At 39.7% G+C, this 14,927-nt stretch overlaps 1 pseudogene; it reads left to right on the forward strand.

Annotated features, from left to right (window-relative positions):
• Nucleotides 1-1,579: 1,579 nt before the first annotated feature.
• The window catches only part of LOC149180952 (magnesium-chelatase subunit ChlH, chloroplastic-like), a 35,527-nt pseudogene continuing 22,179 nt past the window's right edge, over nucleotides 1,580-14,927 (forward strand).

Here is a 14,927-nt window from a genome sequence, read left to right on the forward strand (position 1 = left end):
TGGTTGTTGTTATTTCAAGAATATGATTTTGAGGTTGCTGTAAAGCCGGGATGCCTTAATGCAGGTCCGGATCATCTGTCCCAAATTGAGACCAATGAAGAACCAACAAATCTAGAAGAGGGACTCTTGAATGCCCAGTTATATGTCGTGCATGTTGCAGATGGCCACTTTGAAGATATTATCCACCTTTTTAACTATAGGCACTACACTGCAAGGGTATTCTGTCTAGAAAAAGAAGGAATTAGTAATACGCACAACAGATTTTACCATAATTGCAGGTCACCTTTACAAGATGGGCAATGACAAAATATTGTGTCGATATGTACCGGAATTAGAGCGTGAACAAATCCTAGCCGAAGCACATGGAGGGGTTGCTGGTGGACATTATGTGGGCTAAGCTACCGCCCAGAAGATTCTCCGTGCTGGATTATGGTGGCCTACTCTACATCGAGATTCGAAACCATATTGTCCGGCCTGCAATGCATGTCAATGGATGGGAAAACCATTGTGAAGGGATGAAATGCCACTTCAGCCATAGATAACACTACAACCATTTGAGAAATGGGCGATCAACTTCGTCGGGCCTATCGAACCATGAGGAAAGATAGGTGCATTCTATATCATCACTGCGACGGAATATTTCACTCGATGGGCCGAGGCACAGCCGGTTAAAGATTGTACGGCTGCGACAGTAGCAAAATTCTTGTTCGAAAACGTACTAACCAAGTTCAGATGCCCCAAAATTCTCATGAATGATAGGGGAACACATTTTTTGAATGAAACGATCAGCGCACTCACTAAGGAATTCCAGATCTATCACCAACAGAGCACACCCTACCATCCACAAATGAATGGGACCGTTGAGGCATTCAACAAAATTCTAGAGACTATGCTGACAAAGGTCTGTAATGCATGACAAGATGACACGGGTGGGCCCACTGCCTAACTAACTATTCAGAAGATAGTCTCACCACTCCACCTAGTTGCAAGAGAGTGGGGGACAATATAGCAGCCTAGGAGACGGATGCGCGAGTACTACAATATGCGTACGTTTGACCATACACAAGGATCGCGGTCGCACGAGAAGGTTCACATGGACGCGTTGATAAAAGGAATGATGACCATTAGATATGACAAGATGGCTGCATCACGGCAAAAGGGAGTAGGCGGCGGGCAATTAAGAGAAATAGTATGAGTCAGATATGGAATGAATGGCTCCAGATCCCACACGGGAAGGTTACATGAATGGGAACGAGTGACAATCACTGAATTTGAATTTCCCACGACTTATAAAGTACTGAGGGGAGTCCACTGGGTGGCCTACGTTTTGGAAGCACAGATGGAGCTATTCATTATCTATGCACAAGGTATGTGCCCGAAGTTAGTAATCTGGCCGATAGAGAGACAGGACTCTCTAAGGAGTATGCGGGTGACAACTGCGGGTATCACGTAGGCTGCAGCATCACCAGTAGGATATGTACCGGCAAAGAGGGAACATGAAGCAGAATTGGTTCGGAGGCTATTGCCTCGCCCAGGGGTAGGTCAGTGCACTACAACAGAACAATGAAAGGATGAACAGATGGAGACTATGGGTAGATATGCAGTTAATAAGTCGTCTCTGATGCCCCTCGAGGATTGGGATCTTGTGGACAGCAGTCAGGGTGTTGAAAAATTGCAACACAAGCTACAACGGATAGTGCGAAGGGCAGGTACGAAGGTCAGAAGAAGCTGCGGTGGTACTAGGAGGCAGCTCCCCTTCTCAAGATAGAATCCTTGGAGGGGGTGTTCTGTGTTAACCAAGTAGAGCAGAATGAGCATTATCAGTTGCGGGATGTGGTAGAAACACTGAAGCAGAATACAGTTGAAGCATTGCAGAAGACAAGGAAGGAGCAGTAAGACGATGAGCACCCCTTAGAGGGAGGCAAACCATGAGGCCAAGGCAGAGTGTCTAACCGTGCCAATGAGTGACTCAAGACGAGTCACGATGGTTGTGTTAGGGGACTGTTGGGTAGCAGAGGTCTCGCATAACGGTTTTGGGGCAAAAAGCCCAAGAAGTAGGATTAAAATATTGTAAAAACTCTGAAGTATGCGGAGTGTGAAGCGTAATAGATTGAGTCAAATGGTAGCCTGCCTGAAAATAATAAAAAGTAATGTAAATAGAGTCGCCCGGCCCAAGGATCGCGGGCCAGGGAAGGGTATAAATAGAGCGCGACTCTATGAGGGAAAGGCAGTTCTTTTGAGGGATGAAATGTAATGGGTTCTTGAAGAAAATAGTGTGAAAGTGTTTGTAAGTCCGAGTAGAGGGGTGGGCAGTAGGTAGAGGCTCCGCAGTTGTCTGTGTAGAGGCTTGAAAAGTCTGCAGCTGTGTGGGTGGACCCCTGCAGCTGAGTGCGCAGGGTAGATCTAGATGTATTGGTGGAGAATAATAATAAAGATAAGTTTGCTTCTGTAAATTCTATGTTATCGCTCATCTGTCTTTATGGTTTATCTTTCTATATCTGGTTAATGTAAATGTGATAAGGGTATGCAAATCTGGGTTCATTTTTGTGTGCGAATCGATTATGTTGGTTAAATGTTTGCTTAAATACCTTGTTGAATAGCTCTGAATCATAAAAATAGAACAACGTAGTAATAAGAAAAATATAATCACTTTGGATCGATTTGAACAACGCGGAGCTGTAAACTAGTGCGTGAACCTCGCAGACCACACCAAGACATCCCTAGGGTGCAGAAACCTAGTTCCAGCACCCTCCCCTACTACCTTGGGTGAGACCTCAGTCTGCGCTCCGTGGGCTGTTGCCGAAAGGGCCGGTAGTTGTGGGATTTGTTTGGCTAAATAACTCTTCCAAACTTGTGTTAGGCCCATAGCAGCGAACTACCCGCATTACAGTGGTCCCCTATTCAGTTACAGATGGCGAACCAACAAAAGATCTTGCCCATGGGGAGGTTGCAAGGGGTAACAGTGGATATCGAAGGCGCGAGCACGTAGACGGACTTTGAAGTAATAGAGATTGTGGATGACAGCAACCCCTACCCTGTGTTGCTAGGAACAGACTGGGCCACTAATATGAATGGAGTCATCAACCTAAAGAAGTGGAAGATGATATTCAAGAACAAGTCTCTACGCATAGTAGTTTCGCTAGATCTAGCCGAAGGAGCGCGCTACACCGAACCTGTGCACAATGATGACAATGAAGATGAGCTGGATTGTATTTACCAGATAATGGCGCAAGACCAGGATTGGGTGAACTTGACCACAGATGGGAGAATCTCATGGGAGTGCGACAGTTCTTGTACTTCAGATTTAGATGAGGAAATAGAACATTGGCAGAACTGGTTGCATGAGGTAACAACTTTGAATTGCAACATGATGATCAAATCACTGCAACACGTGATGACTGAGGCAAGGGAACTGCCAACCTATGATGGGGTAATAGGAGTGGATGAGTTCTTGGACAAAAGTGCAGTACCGAAATAGCAGCGGTATGATGCGTTGGAATGGGTGTTGCGTGCGACACTCGCATGATGGTGGGGTACACATCAGAAGACTATGGGGAACTAGCGCAAATGCAGAAGATGGATGTGCTTATGGTTTGGAAGTCCCCAACATCAAATTTGAGCCAGGCATCCAGAATGGAATAGGCTATGCACCCACCTATGTCGATGAGTGTAGGTGTGTGCTATGCAAGCACCTCCTAGACTAAGGATCGAAAGTTGAAACCCGACACGGCAATAGGGAAGGCGACACACTCCACATATAGTTCGCGACGGAGCACTCAAAAATTTATGCGGAGTCATGAACAGAGTTCACCAGGTGAGCTGAACCCACTGGGACCTACATGTAACAATGGTTTGATGGGCCTATAGGACCATAAGCAAAAACCGGAGTGCGCAAATGACCCCAACACTGACAAGACGAGGCAAAACCGGGAGGACAGAGAAGAATCCCTTGACCATAGCTCCCGCAGTTGGGATGGGGCGTGAGGACCTAGGTAAAGGAATTAGGCAGTTACAGGATGCCATTCGACAAGGGGGCTTGAAACTTCGCAAACTCGATGAAGAGTTGGCATGTCGAAGGAAGAAAAGTGTGCCATTGGATGAAGAAATCAGCAAACTATAAACCATAGTCACACAAGCGGGCCATGAGAAACTAAGCATGATGGGACCAAGCCTAGCTGGCCCTACTACTGCATTAGGAAGAGTTGTGACCTTTCTATCATGGCTGCAACCGCACCTTACTAAACAGGGGAGCATACCATACAAAGAAAAATGTGACGCGCTACCAGACACAAGGGTATTTGAAGGGTGCCTGTAGCCTGGGCTAGCAGGAAAATTGAAGCCTCACACCGGGGGTGTGACCACTTGACTATCTATAGGAAGCATAGTTTCAGCACTTCAAGCAGTTGAAAGAAGGTGCGGGACTATAAACGAGTCTGCAGGAGAGCTACGTGGAGAGGAGGTTCTGTGCAGGACCAGTACGTCACAGGGGTTGCGGTCGCACGCAAAGGGCTGCGCTGCTATGTGGGTAGGTGGGGAGGTGACCGTTGATGTCACTGTTCATGACAAGAGGTCTGATTTAAGGTAGAAGGGAGCGGGCGGTGGGCCATTAAGACAGGAATTAAGAGCTAGATTCGGGATGTTTTTCCGCCAAGAAGGTATTAATGACTCAGAAGCGGAGGGAATGGGTGAATTAAAATTCAAATGTTACTATAAAATCCCTTGGGGTAGCCTCGAGGCAACACTTGATTATTTGAGATTTGAGCCCATAGAAAGCATTGAGAACCAAGCTACCTTTCCACCTGTGAGTACGCAACCGAACGAGTCCAATGTAGAAACAATTTCGGCTGCGAGGACCAGAGTGTGATTCGCAAAAGTAAGACCAGAACCCCTTGTAACCCAGGAGGAGCCTGGAGAGGTAGCAGTTGCAGCAGAGGTTCCCAAATTTTTATCATTTGGTAGCTACTGTGTCTAGTACATGATGGGTATCTCTGGCTAGAGGAGCCGATTCCCATCACAACCGATTTAATTCATCGGATTTTGGGGCTTCCCATCAACGGAAACAATCCCGCAGCCATAGCAGGGAAGAGCAGTGACTTGGCCGTCGCAGAAGCTATGAAGGCCAAATATAAGCTAGAGAAGAGGAAGCGAGGGTATGTCATAGCGGGCATCAAGGATAAAGGGGTGCGCATAGCCACTCAGTGACTGGATGGTAGGCTTATGAGGAAATGCCGCGCAGACGAGGGGCCAGCATCTGTAATTGCATTGGCAGAGCAGTGCACAGAGGGGGTCCAGTTCAAGTAGGTAAGACCTTCCACTATGCGTGGTTACTCTTATCCATCTTGTTGGTTGCAGGGGAGCTGCTGGAGGACAACCGATTTCCCACCATTGAGAGGAACCTACCTGAAGCTGTGAGGTACACCTTGCTCTAGGCAATGAAAGACGCGACGAGGGTTCACGAGATCAAGGTGTTTTGGGTGTTCATGGAGGTGAGCATCCAAACTTGGATCAACTGCGGGCCGTGCTTGTCCCCGACAGTGTACAATATTTTGCAAAGCACGACAAAGTTCAAGGCGGATATGCGTAATCTGTATATCCAAGTGCGAAAGGATCTAGCCCGAATGTGGGTAACTCTTTCGTTCATTGCAATAGACGATGCAATCTTCGAGGTAATGGCAACATGGTCTCTGGAGTGGCATGCTCCAGACTTGGTAGAGCTGGAAAAGATCATAGAAAAATAGTGAAAGAAGGAAACCAAGCTGCGCATCGCAAAGCTAGTGGAGCAAAAGCAACAGGAACAGGAAGGCGGCTGAGGTAGCAGCGACAATGTAGATGGAAGCAACCACAACCACCACCACTGAAGAGACCAAGGAAGGTCAGGAAATGTCCATGGATTAGGACATATAGGAGGAGGCTGAGACAGAGGAACACACATCAAAATCATCCCATCTCAAGAGTTTGTGCATCCAGGAGAAGCCAACCGCACAAAAGAAGATAAAGACAACGAAGACCCCTGAGGGAGACCTTCTTGACAGTAGCAAATCAGTTCACGATGCCACTAAGGATGCTCTGGAGGAGTTAATGACGGAGTAAAAAATTGTGTTGGGGGCGCTCAGTTGTAGCTGTAGGCATTACAAGTGCGACCCCAGGAGTGGTGACACCACGCCTTGTGGAAGGTGCATCGGAAGCTGAGCAGATGTTCCGGGGCCGCACAATGAACACTTTGGTGTTACCAAAAGGTGCCATCTTCGTAGAAGCTGAAGGTGACCTGAGGGGCTGGGGATTGAATTTGGCTGCCCTTCCAAGAGAAACCATATACCAGCTGCAGGATAGGATAACTGTTGTTCTTTGCACCAGGGAGGGCCGCACTCTCCATGTCTTGAGTGAGCAGAAGGTAAATTTAGAATAGCTCAGCGTGCAGCATGACAACCTGGTCCAGGGATTAGAACAAGCAGAGGAGGAGGCCTATAGCAGCATTCCCTAGTTGGTCGTGCCAGTGGCACTCCCCAACGTGGAAAATATTCACCACTTGGCAGTTGGAGTCCACAAGACCCAGGAGGAGGCTGCGAAGGTTCAATTGGAGCTGAACTTGCAGATTGCAGAGCTGTGACTGAAGTCGCAGCCCTCTACACCCCCGAAAGTTAGAGAGCAGTGCCACCACACCATTCAATTGGGGTTAGAAGTAATAGAGCGCACTGTACATGACTGCATGGGATTGTTGGACGAGTCCCTCTTCACCGTAACTTCACTGCAGGAGGACCCAATGCTACAATAGTTAGAGAAGGAAGCATAGGAGTTATAGCAGACCTATGAAAATGTCTGGGGGACTGCATAGACAGTCACCCTTACTCAGCGGTTGGCCAAGATTAGGGAGGCCTAGGCTCTGAAAGAATAGGTGGACGCCGCACGCTAGAAAGAAGCAAGGCTTAAAGCACGCATCCATCCTTGGCTCGAGGAAGCATTCACAGTCACTGCCACGATTGAGGGGAAGCTAGCCCAGATGCAGGATACATATGCATAAAGCCAAGAGGGTGCCACTGACAATGATGCATTAGAGAGTTGCAAACAATTGATACAGTGGATAATGGAAGAATGTGTTGTAGACGTAAGCAAAGCGTAGAGGTTGCTAGATGAATTTCACGCAAAGATCACTGCACCATTCGAGTGACTTGGGATGAGTCATGATGATTGTGTTGGGGGCCTGTTGGGCAGCGGATCCCCCCCCATAGCGGATTTTTGGGGCTTGTAGCCCGAATTTTGGTCAAAAGTAATGTAAGAACCCGTAAAATGCGGGCGCAAAGTGCGAGAGTCTATGGTTGTCTGGCCCAAAATATTGTAATTTAATATAGAATGTGGCAGCCTACCCATAGTCTGCGAACCATGGGAATGTATAAATAGAGTGAGGCTCTAAGTGTAGAAGGCAACTTTTGTTGAATCTTGATCTTAAGTGATATGGGTTTTTGAATGCAATATTCGCTCTGAGTTTGCAAGTCTGAGTCTTGGATTGTAGGAGTAGGAAGAGGCTCTGCAGCTATGTGCACAGAGGTCCGGTAGAGTCCACAGCAGTGTGTGCGAACCCCTGCAGTGGAGTGCGTAGGGTGGAATTGGATTGTACTAGAATAAAAGGTTCATAAAAGATAAGTTGATTTTGGAATATTGTGCATCTGATCTGTGTGTTTATGTTTCGGTTATATCCTTGCATCTCTTTACAGTTTATGATTGCGCGCACTGGTTATTAATTTTAAATGAGTAAATAAGAATACAGGGCCCATAAAGTTAAGTCAGATCTATAGTAATAACACTGTAAGGGTAAAGGATCTAGGCAGCGCCTCTTTGCGTTCTATACAGAGCTACGCAAAGAAAAAACAGTTGTGCGGAGCAGCACAAGTGCGCAGGATTGGTTCACCTTCCAAGAAAACAATAAAGTTGCATGTAGACACATGGAGTGTGTGCATGTGGTTCCCCTTCCAATGTTTGCTTTATTTATTAAATGGTGAGGAAGATGGGAGGCATTCCATCATTCCAAGATCCTATCATTCATTCTCTTGGGAGAATAGTGTTCTAAGACAAAGGATTTCCTGGCAGTAGTACGTTGATTGAGGGCTCGGGGGTGGCCAGTTGTAGCAAGACTTTGCGCAATTGAGCCTACGGTTTGGTGGAGAGTCATCCCCAAAACCTTGTTGTAGTTAGAAGACTTCAACTAGAATCACAGGTAAGTGTTTCTACTCATAATTTTGAACTTTGATGTTAATTAGTTGATAATTGCATGTTGATTATAAATTACTTGATTAATCTAATTAATTACATGTTTATTTTGGGCTGTTACATATGGTATCAGAGCTAGGCTCAACCCTTAGGGCCTATGGGCATCTTAAAAAAAAAAATTGTTTTTGCTGGGATTTTTTAACTTGACTTGTTTTGAAAGTAACAGGATCAGGGAGGTCGCATGTCCTTTTTTGGTCTACAAACCTCGTTGTACACGTAATTTCTTTTATTTCAAGGTTTTAAAATATATATATATATATATAGCTAAAAGCCAATCTAACTCAATCTCAACCCGTTAAAAGATTGGATTTGATCCAGGGACTTATAGGGAGTTAAGACAATCAGATGTGAGACCTAGCTAGGTCACCTTTGCTAGTATTCTTCCTGTGTGTGCTTGGTTGTTCATATGTTAGAAACATTTTCCTGAAAGTGAGGGTGAGCAATGAACAGAGTTTGTAAATTATATTTTCCCGATCGATCAAGATTTTCGTATTCTGCCGCGCCACATGCAAATCTTAAAAGGTGGAAATCTTGGAAACAGGTTTTCACGTTTAGTAGCTATTTTTTTTTAATATGGTAAAGATTACCCCACCAACTGGGAATACATGACACTCCTTAAAACATTCCCTGGTTAAAAAGAAAGAAATATATACCTTTCAAATAAGATATGATGGTATTTAAAAGTTAAAACATTACAACATAAGTGCTATTTATTAGTAAAATTAAGGAAAACTAATGGCATAATTTTCTTCTCTTATATGTAAGATATATATGCTTTTCTTTTAATAAGAATATTCAAAATATTATAGTATCTTTGTAAATCCATAAATAATTATATATCACATATACAGTAAGTTATATTTTATTATATATCACATATACAGTGAGTTATATTTTATTGCTAGTAGAGTGGTTTATCATCCAGGTTGATTGTATGATTCTGTAAATGCGGTGGAGTTTTTAGGTACAAGTATAAAATATATTTACTCTCAAATCTTTGAAATAAGACAACCTGCATGCAAAAAAAACACTGATCAAAAGGGATATGGAGGAACTCCCTTCTAGAAAACGCCGTACTACTTGTCAAGTTTTATAAACTTTGGACACCCTTCTCATAGCTTCTTACACTTTGTGTTGGCCAATATTTCAAAGATTAAATATATGCATTGGCATCTTTCAAAAATGTTCTTATATACTCTATATACTATATACTATGGATTGTCTTTAGTTATTTGAAAGATAAAATTCAAACTATCAAGGAAATCTTATTTTTCTCAATATAGAAATTTAAATGGAAAATTTTGATGGCATGTTTTCAAAGAAGAAATCTTCATCTGCTTGATGTATTCGACTCTTTTTATGTGAAGCTTCAAAATAAATATTACCAACTTTTCAACAAACCCCTTCTGAATAGATTATCCCAATAATTAACTACTAAAATGCATTTTTTTGTTAGCAATAATTTCTCACATAATACGACCGAATTACAATTGATCCGTTAAAAAAAAATTGCTTAGAATATTCCTACACGCTATTTATGGTGCAGTAGCATTAATGCAACCAACCTCTATTATCTTAAACCTTTTTTTTTTACCTACCCATGCTTTCGCCTCTTTATTTGGGAATCACTTAGCTTTGTATACCATTTCCCTTTCATGAATGGGCATTTATGTGAATTTTTACAGCTGACAAGACTTTACAAATATGGAATGAAGATAGAAGTTGGAAAGCATCACCAGAGTTGGTACATGCTCTAAAAGAAATTAGGAATTTTTTTTTTTTTAAATTTTTTTTTTTTTAAATACTATTTATGAATATATATTGTTAAGCATAAAATAATAGAAACATCAGTTTCCTATTTTTAAAATTTTGAATTTTTTTTTAGAAAAATAAATACAAAAATTTTATTCGAATGTGCATCGGTTGATACAGTTAGTAGATGTGAAAGTTTGTAAAATTCGATAAGTGGTTGTGAACATCTACATTCTCATCCTTTAATCTGATCCGGAGAAGGATCTCAGATAAATAAGTGAACAAACTATCTATCAAGACCGCCTTCAAAGATGAAAGGTCTAAATGTCTCTCGATTTGCTTTGCTTATATTATTTCGTAAATTTTTGTTATTGTCTCCGAATAGTGAGTTTGGAGGCATAAGTCTTTCAACTAGTTAATTATTATATTACTTAAGGATTACTAAGGGGCACACTTCCTGCGATTTTCCTGGTTAAACATAAAGAGGAGTGCGAAGAAAATTATATCATTAACCTGCTTTACAATTAAAAAATAAAAAGTTAAATTTAGGATTGTTTTATAATAGTGAATGTGAATTGAGTTTAAATAATTAATAATATAATAATTAGTTAAAATTAGTTTCACATTAAAATTGTTTTATGAGTAAAGTTATTATGATTTTTTCATTTTGTTTTAATTTTAATTTAGTTTTAAATTATTATTTTAACTATAATTTAAGTGGTTGGCAAAAATATAAAGACAATAGGATTTTAGTTTCTATATAGTTAATTCTATAGGATTATTTTTTATTTTTTATTTTTATTTTTTAATATTGAGTTTTAAATTGTATTTTGAGGAAAGAAAATGGGAATATTAAAAAAAAAGAAAAAAGGATCAAAATTTGGATTTGCTCTTTAGAAGACATTCACAAAGTTACCAATATCAATGAGGTATTATGAAAAGTTATGCAAATAACTTTGAAGATAGTAGGAAACTAGCCCTAAAGGATAAACTTATTATAATAATGAGATGTTGGAAAGATAAGTATGTCAACAAGGTTTTTAAGAAATAAAAGGAAGTTTTAGGATTGACATCCAAGGTTAATTGCATATATTGGATAAAGTTGTCTAAGGAGAAATGGAAAGGAGAAACTTGCAAATTTTCTAATGATGATAACTAATGATAGCTCATGTGATTATGGCCAACTTGGATCAGATGAACAAAAAAAAAGGTGCTAGATAGATACTTAAGGTGGTTGAGAGGAAGTGTCACAACAAGGGTAAGAAATCAATAAGAAGAGGCAACCTATTTTAGAACACAATGGAAGAGTTTGGTATAATCATAACTAGGTACTCTAAAGGTATCACTATAAGGCCTATCTAAGGATGATGCACATAAAGAAGAAAATATTGGCAATCAACTAATGAAGTTGAATAATCATGATAATAATGAAGGTCATTTTGAAGGAACCTGGAAGGTATGATGGCATAGATTAAAGAAGTAAATCTGTAATAAAATTGATCAATTGGAGGAGATAAGTTGTGTGCATGACAACATCTATAATAGTTTTTCCCTCTAATGGGAGAGCCACATTGTAAAGTTTTCCATAGGTGACTAATTGTATGCATGAATTAGGGATAACAAGATGTATGATCAGGCAATTTTATTATTTTGATGTCTTAATGATAAGCGGAGTACATTCGGTAGCCATCTTAATGAATTTATTTATAGGGTATTACCCAAGTTGGAGAATAGTAACAACATTTCTGAAGTGTATCAATGCTATGCTTCTAAGAGAGAAGGAAAAGAAACCACAATGACCTGAGGTGAGAAATTAAAGTCAATTTAATAAAATAAGAATGAAGTGAAGAAGTTTCCATTTTTGAAGCTAGTAGACATGGAATATTAGGAAATTAAGACTAGGAGAAAAATAAAAATATATCTATGAATATCAGGTAGGAGGAAATGAAAGGATGTTCTATCAAGAAGGAAGTTCTTTTAAGGATATTGATGAGTGGACCGAGAAACATGATTGGTAATGGTCATAGTGATGATTTACATAGTTTAAAAGTGTGAAGATATGAAGTTGAGAATTTTCATAATGACCAGTGATGATAATGGAGGAAGATATTTAATGGTTTAAATGAAATATATATATATATATATATATGTGTGTGTGTGTGTGTGTGTGTGTACATATTGACAAAAGAAGTGAGAGTCAATTAATAGAGGTTGTACTTGACTAATTTGCACTCATTGTTTCATGAGTAGGACTTCACATAGAGAAACTTATCAAGTTTTGTTCCCATAGCGTTAAAAGAGGTTGTTTCCTTAGAACACCACACATTTAAATTTTTCATGGACAATGATGGTAGTAGTGTTTCCAACTGTTTCAAAATCTAAAATAAAGATACTATTTAATTAGCAAGAATCTCTTTTCCAACTTGAAGAAGGGTGAATTTACGATAAAGCAATCAAGTGGTATTAAGATAGGAACTTGACGAGATAAGAAAATATTTTTGTGGATGAAAATGATAATTGTTAAGGGATGTGTGTATAAGTCAACATGGATAAATAAACCCTCATGCAAGTAAATTAAGCATGATATAAAATTAAATCATGATGACTTAGTGTTTATATGCAATTGCATATAGCGGTATTGCAATCGGTAAGCCAAAGGGTAAATGGATGTAAAACCAAGGGATTTTAATTTTGAGATAGATGATTTAAATAATGATTGTATGACTAGTAATACCTTAACAATGAATTTCACCAGAACTTCCTTGGGGAAGGAAGAAAATATGATGAGATATTAAGACTCAAGATGATGAGGCTCATGTGAAATTTAACGATGTACTTAGATGATTATACTTATGGTGTAAATGGTCAACTTCCTAGTTGAAAGAAGTGGAAATGATTATTGAAAAAGTAATTGGTTTCTTGATGAAAACATAACACTAATAACACTGATGAGATAACATAGATCCTAGATGGATGTTGAATAATCTTAGTTCATAATTGAATGTTTGTAAAGTAAATGAAATTTATTTTTTTGATGAATCATGATAAGAATGCTTATAGAGTATTATTCTATATTTGATGAGTATTGAGATGTTTCTCATGTTGATGATGATTCATGATATGATGGTATGCGGGTGATCATGCACATGTGGTTCATATTTATATAGTTGTTACAATAGTGATGATGTATCCGTGTAATGATGATGATATGCATAGGTATTATGATGTTATGTCAAGGTATATTGAAATATTCATTTACTATGTGATGATAGGTATTTAATGTTGAATACTCATGATGGATATGATATGCATAACGTGGCATGGGAATTATGATGCTATAATATGAGGTTTATTGACATGTGGTTCATTTATTATGTGAAGTCATGATATATATTTGATGCAAATATGTTGATGTTATAACTTATGATGGTATTTCATCAGGTGAAGCATGTGATAGTTGCGTACAAGTTTATGACATGCATGAGCATGTAGTTTGTTATTATTCATAATGTTGTGATTAACAATGATGAATGTTCTCATAATGACATGCAAGACTTGGCATGTGGATTATTTTCTATGATACTATGATGGTATAGCTAATGCATTGGTTGCATGTTGAGGTGTGATGATTCACAAGACTCCACAAATGGGCTGAGAGGGCTGGTTTATTTGATGATCTCGTGCGAGCCCATATGCACGAGGGAGAATAAGTAACACCATATGGGCTGGGGACAAACTCAATCAACACTACATATGCTAGTGGTTCCTTTGTCTTGTATAGTTCTTGATGGATAACTCTTGAAGGGCTATGGGACCATCTTGAGGAGGCCAAGTGCCCGATGTTCTAGGCAAGGTGCCTGTTATTGGATTGGGATGCCGAAGTCTGGTGGGGTTGTAAGGAATTCGATGCCTGGAGCTGTGCACCTTAGTAGTTGTGGAGGGAGTGGGCTAGCCTTGCGAGATGCCTAAAGTCATTGAGTACCGTACCAGATGCCTGCCTTGGGGTAGATGAGGTCTGAGTCAGGCGCGAGCCTTGGGGCCACTATTGGACTAGGATACAGAGCGGAGAGGCTTATGATTGGTTCCGAAAGTGGGAAAAAGGACAGAGATTCCTTGGAATTTCGATGCCTGCTGGTTATACTAGTTCAACAGAGGGTGTCAGCAACATGACATAATAAATAACAAAATAAAATGTTAAATAATTCAACTTAACTTCATGTAATGTCCCTTAATAATAAATAATAATAATAATAATAATAATAATAATAATAATAATAATAATAATAATAATGAATAATAAATAATATTAAAAATACAAGAAAATAAATAATAAACAATGAATAAAAAAATAAAAATAAAATAAAAATAGCAATAGTAAAAAATAATAAATAACCATACTAAAGCTCTAAATAAATATAAATAGAAATAAAACAAGAAAAAAGTGAAAAAAAATCAGTGAAGCTATCAAAAAGAAATAAAACAAGAAAGCAATAAAGTTGCATGTAGACACATGGAGTGTGTGCATGTGGTTCCCCTTCCAATGTTTTCTCTATTTATTAGATGGTCAGGAAGATGGGAGGCATTCCATCATTCCAAGATCCTATCATTCATTCTCTTGGGAGAATAGTGTTCTAAGACAAAGGATTTCTTGGAAGTAATACGTTGATTGAGGGCTCGGGGGTGGCTAGTTGTAGCAAGACTTTGCGTAGTTGAGCCTATGGTTGGTGGAGAGTCGTCCCCAAAATCTTGTTGCAGTTAGCAGACTTCAACTGAAATCACAGGTAAGTGTCTCTACTCATAGTTTTTAACTTTAATGTTAATTAGTTGATAATTGCATGTTGATTATAAATTACTCGATTAATATAATTAATTACATGTTTATTTTGGGCTGTTACAAGCCATCAGTCTGTGCT

Source organism: Pinus tabuliformis, chromosome 3_2 (assembly GCF_031772625.1).
Source record: "Pinus tabuliformis cultivar Carrire ecotype Pingquan chromosome 3_2, CPIR1, whole genome shotgun sequence".
NCBI classification, from domain to species: Eukaryota; Viridiplantae; Streptophyta; class Pinopsida; order Pinales; family Pinaceae; genus Pinus; species Pinus tabuliformis.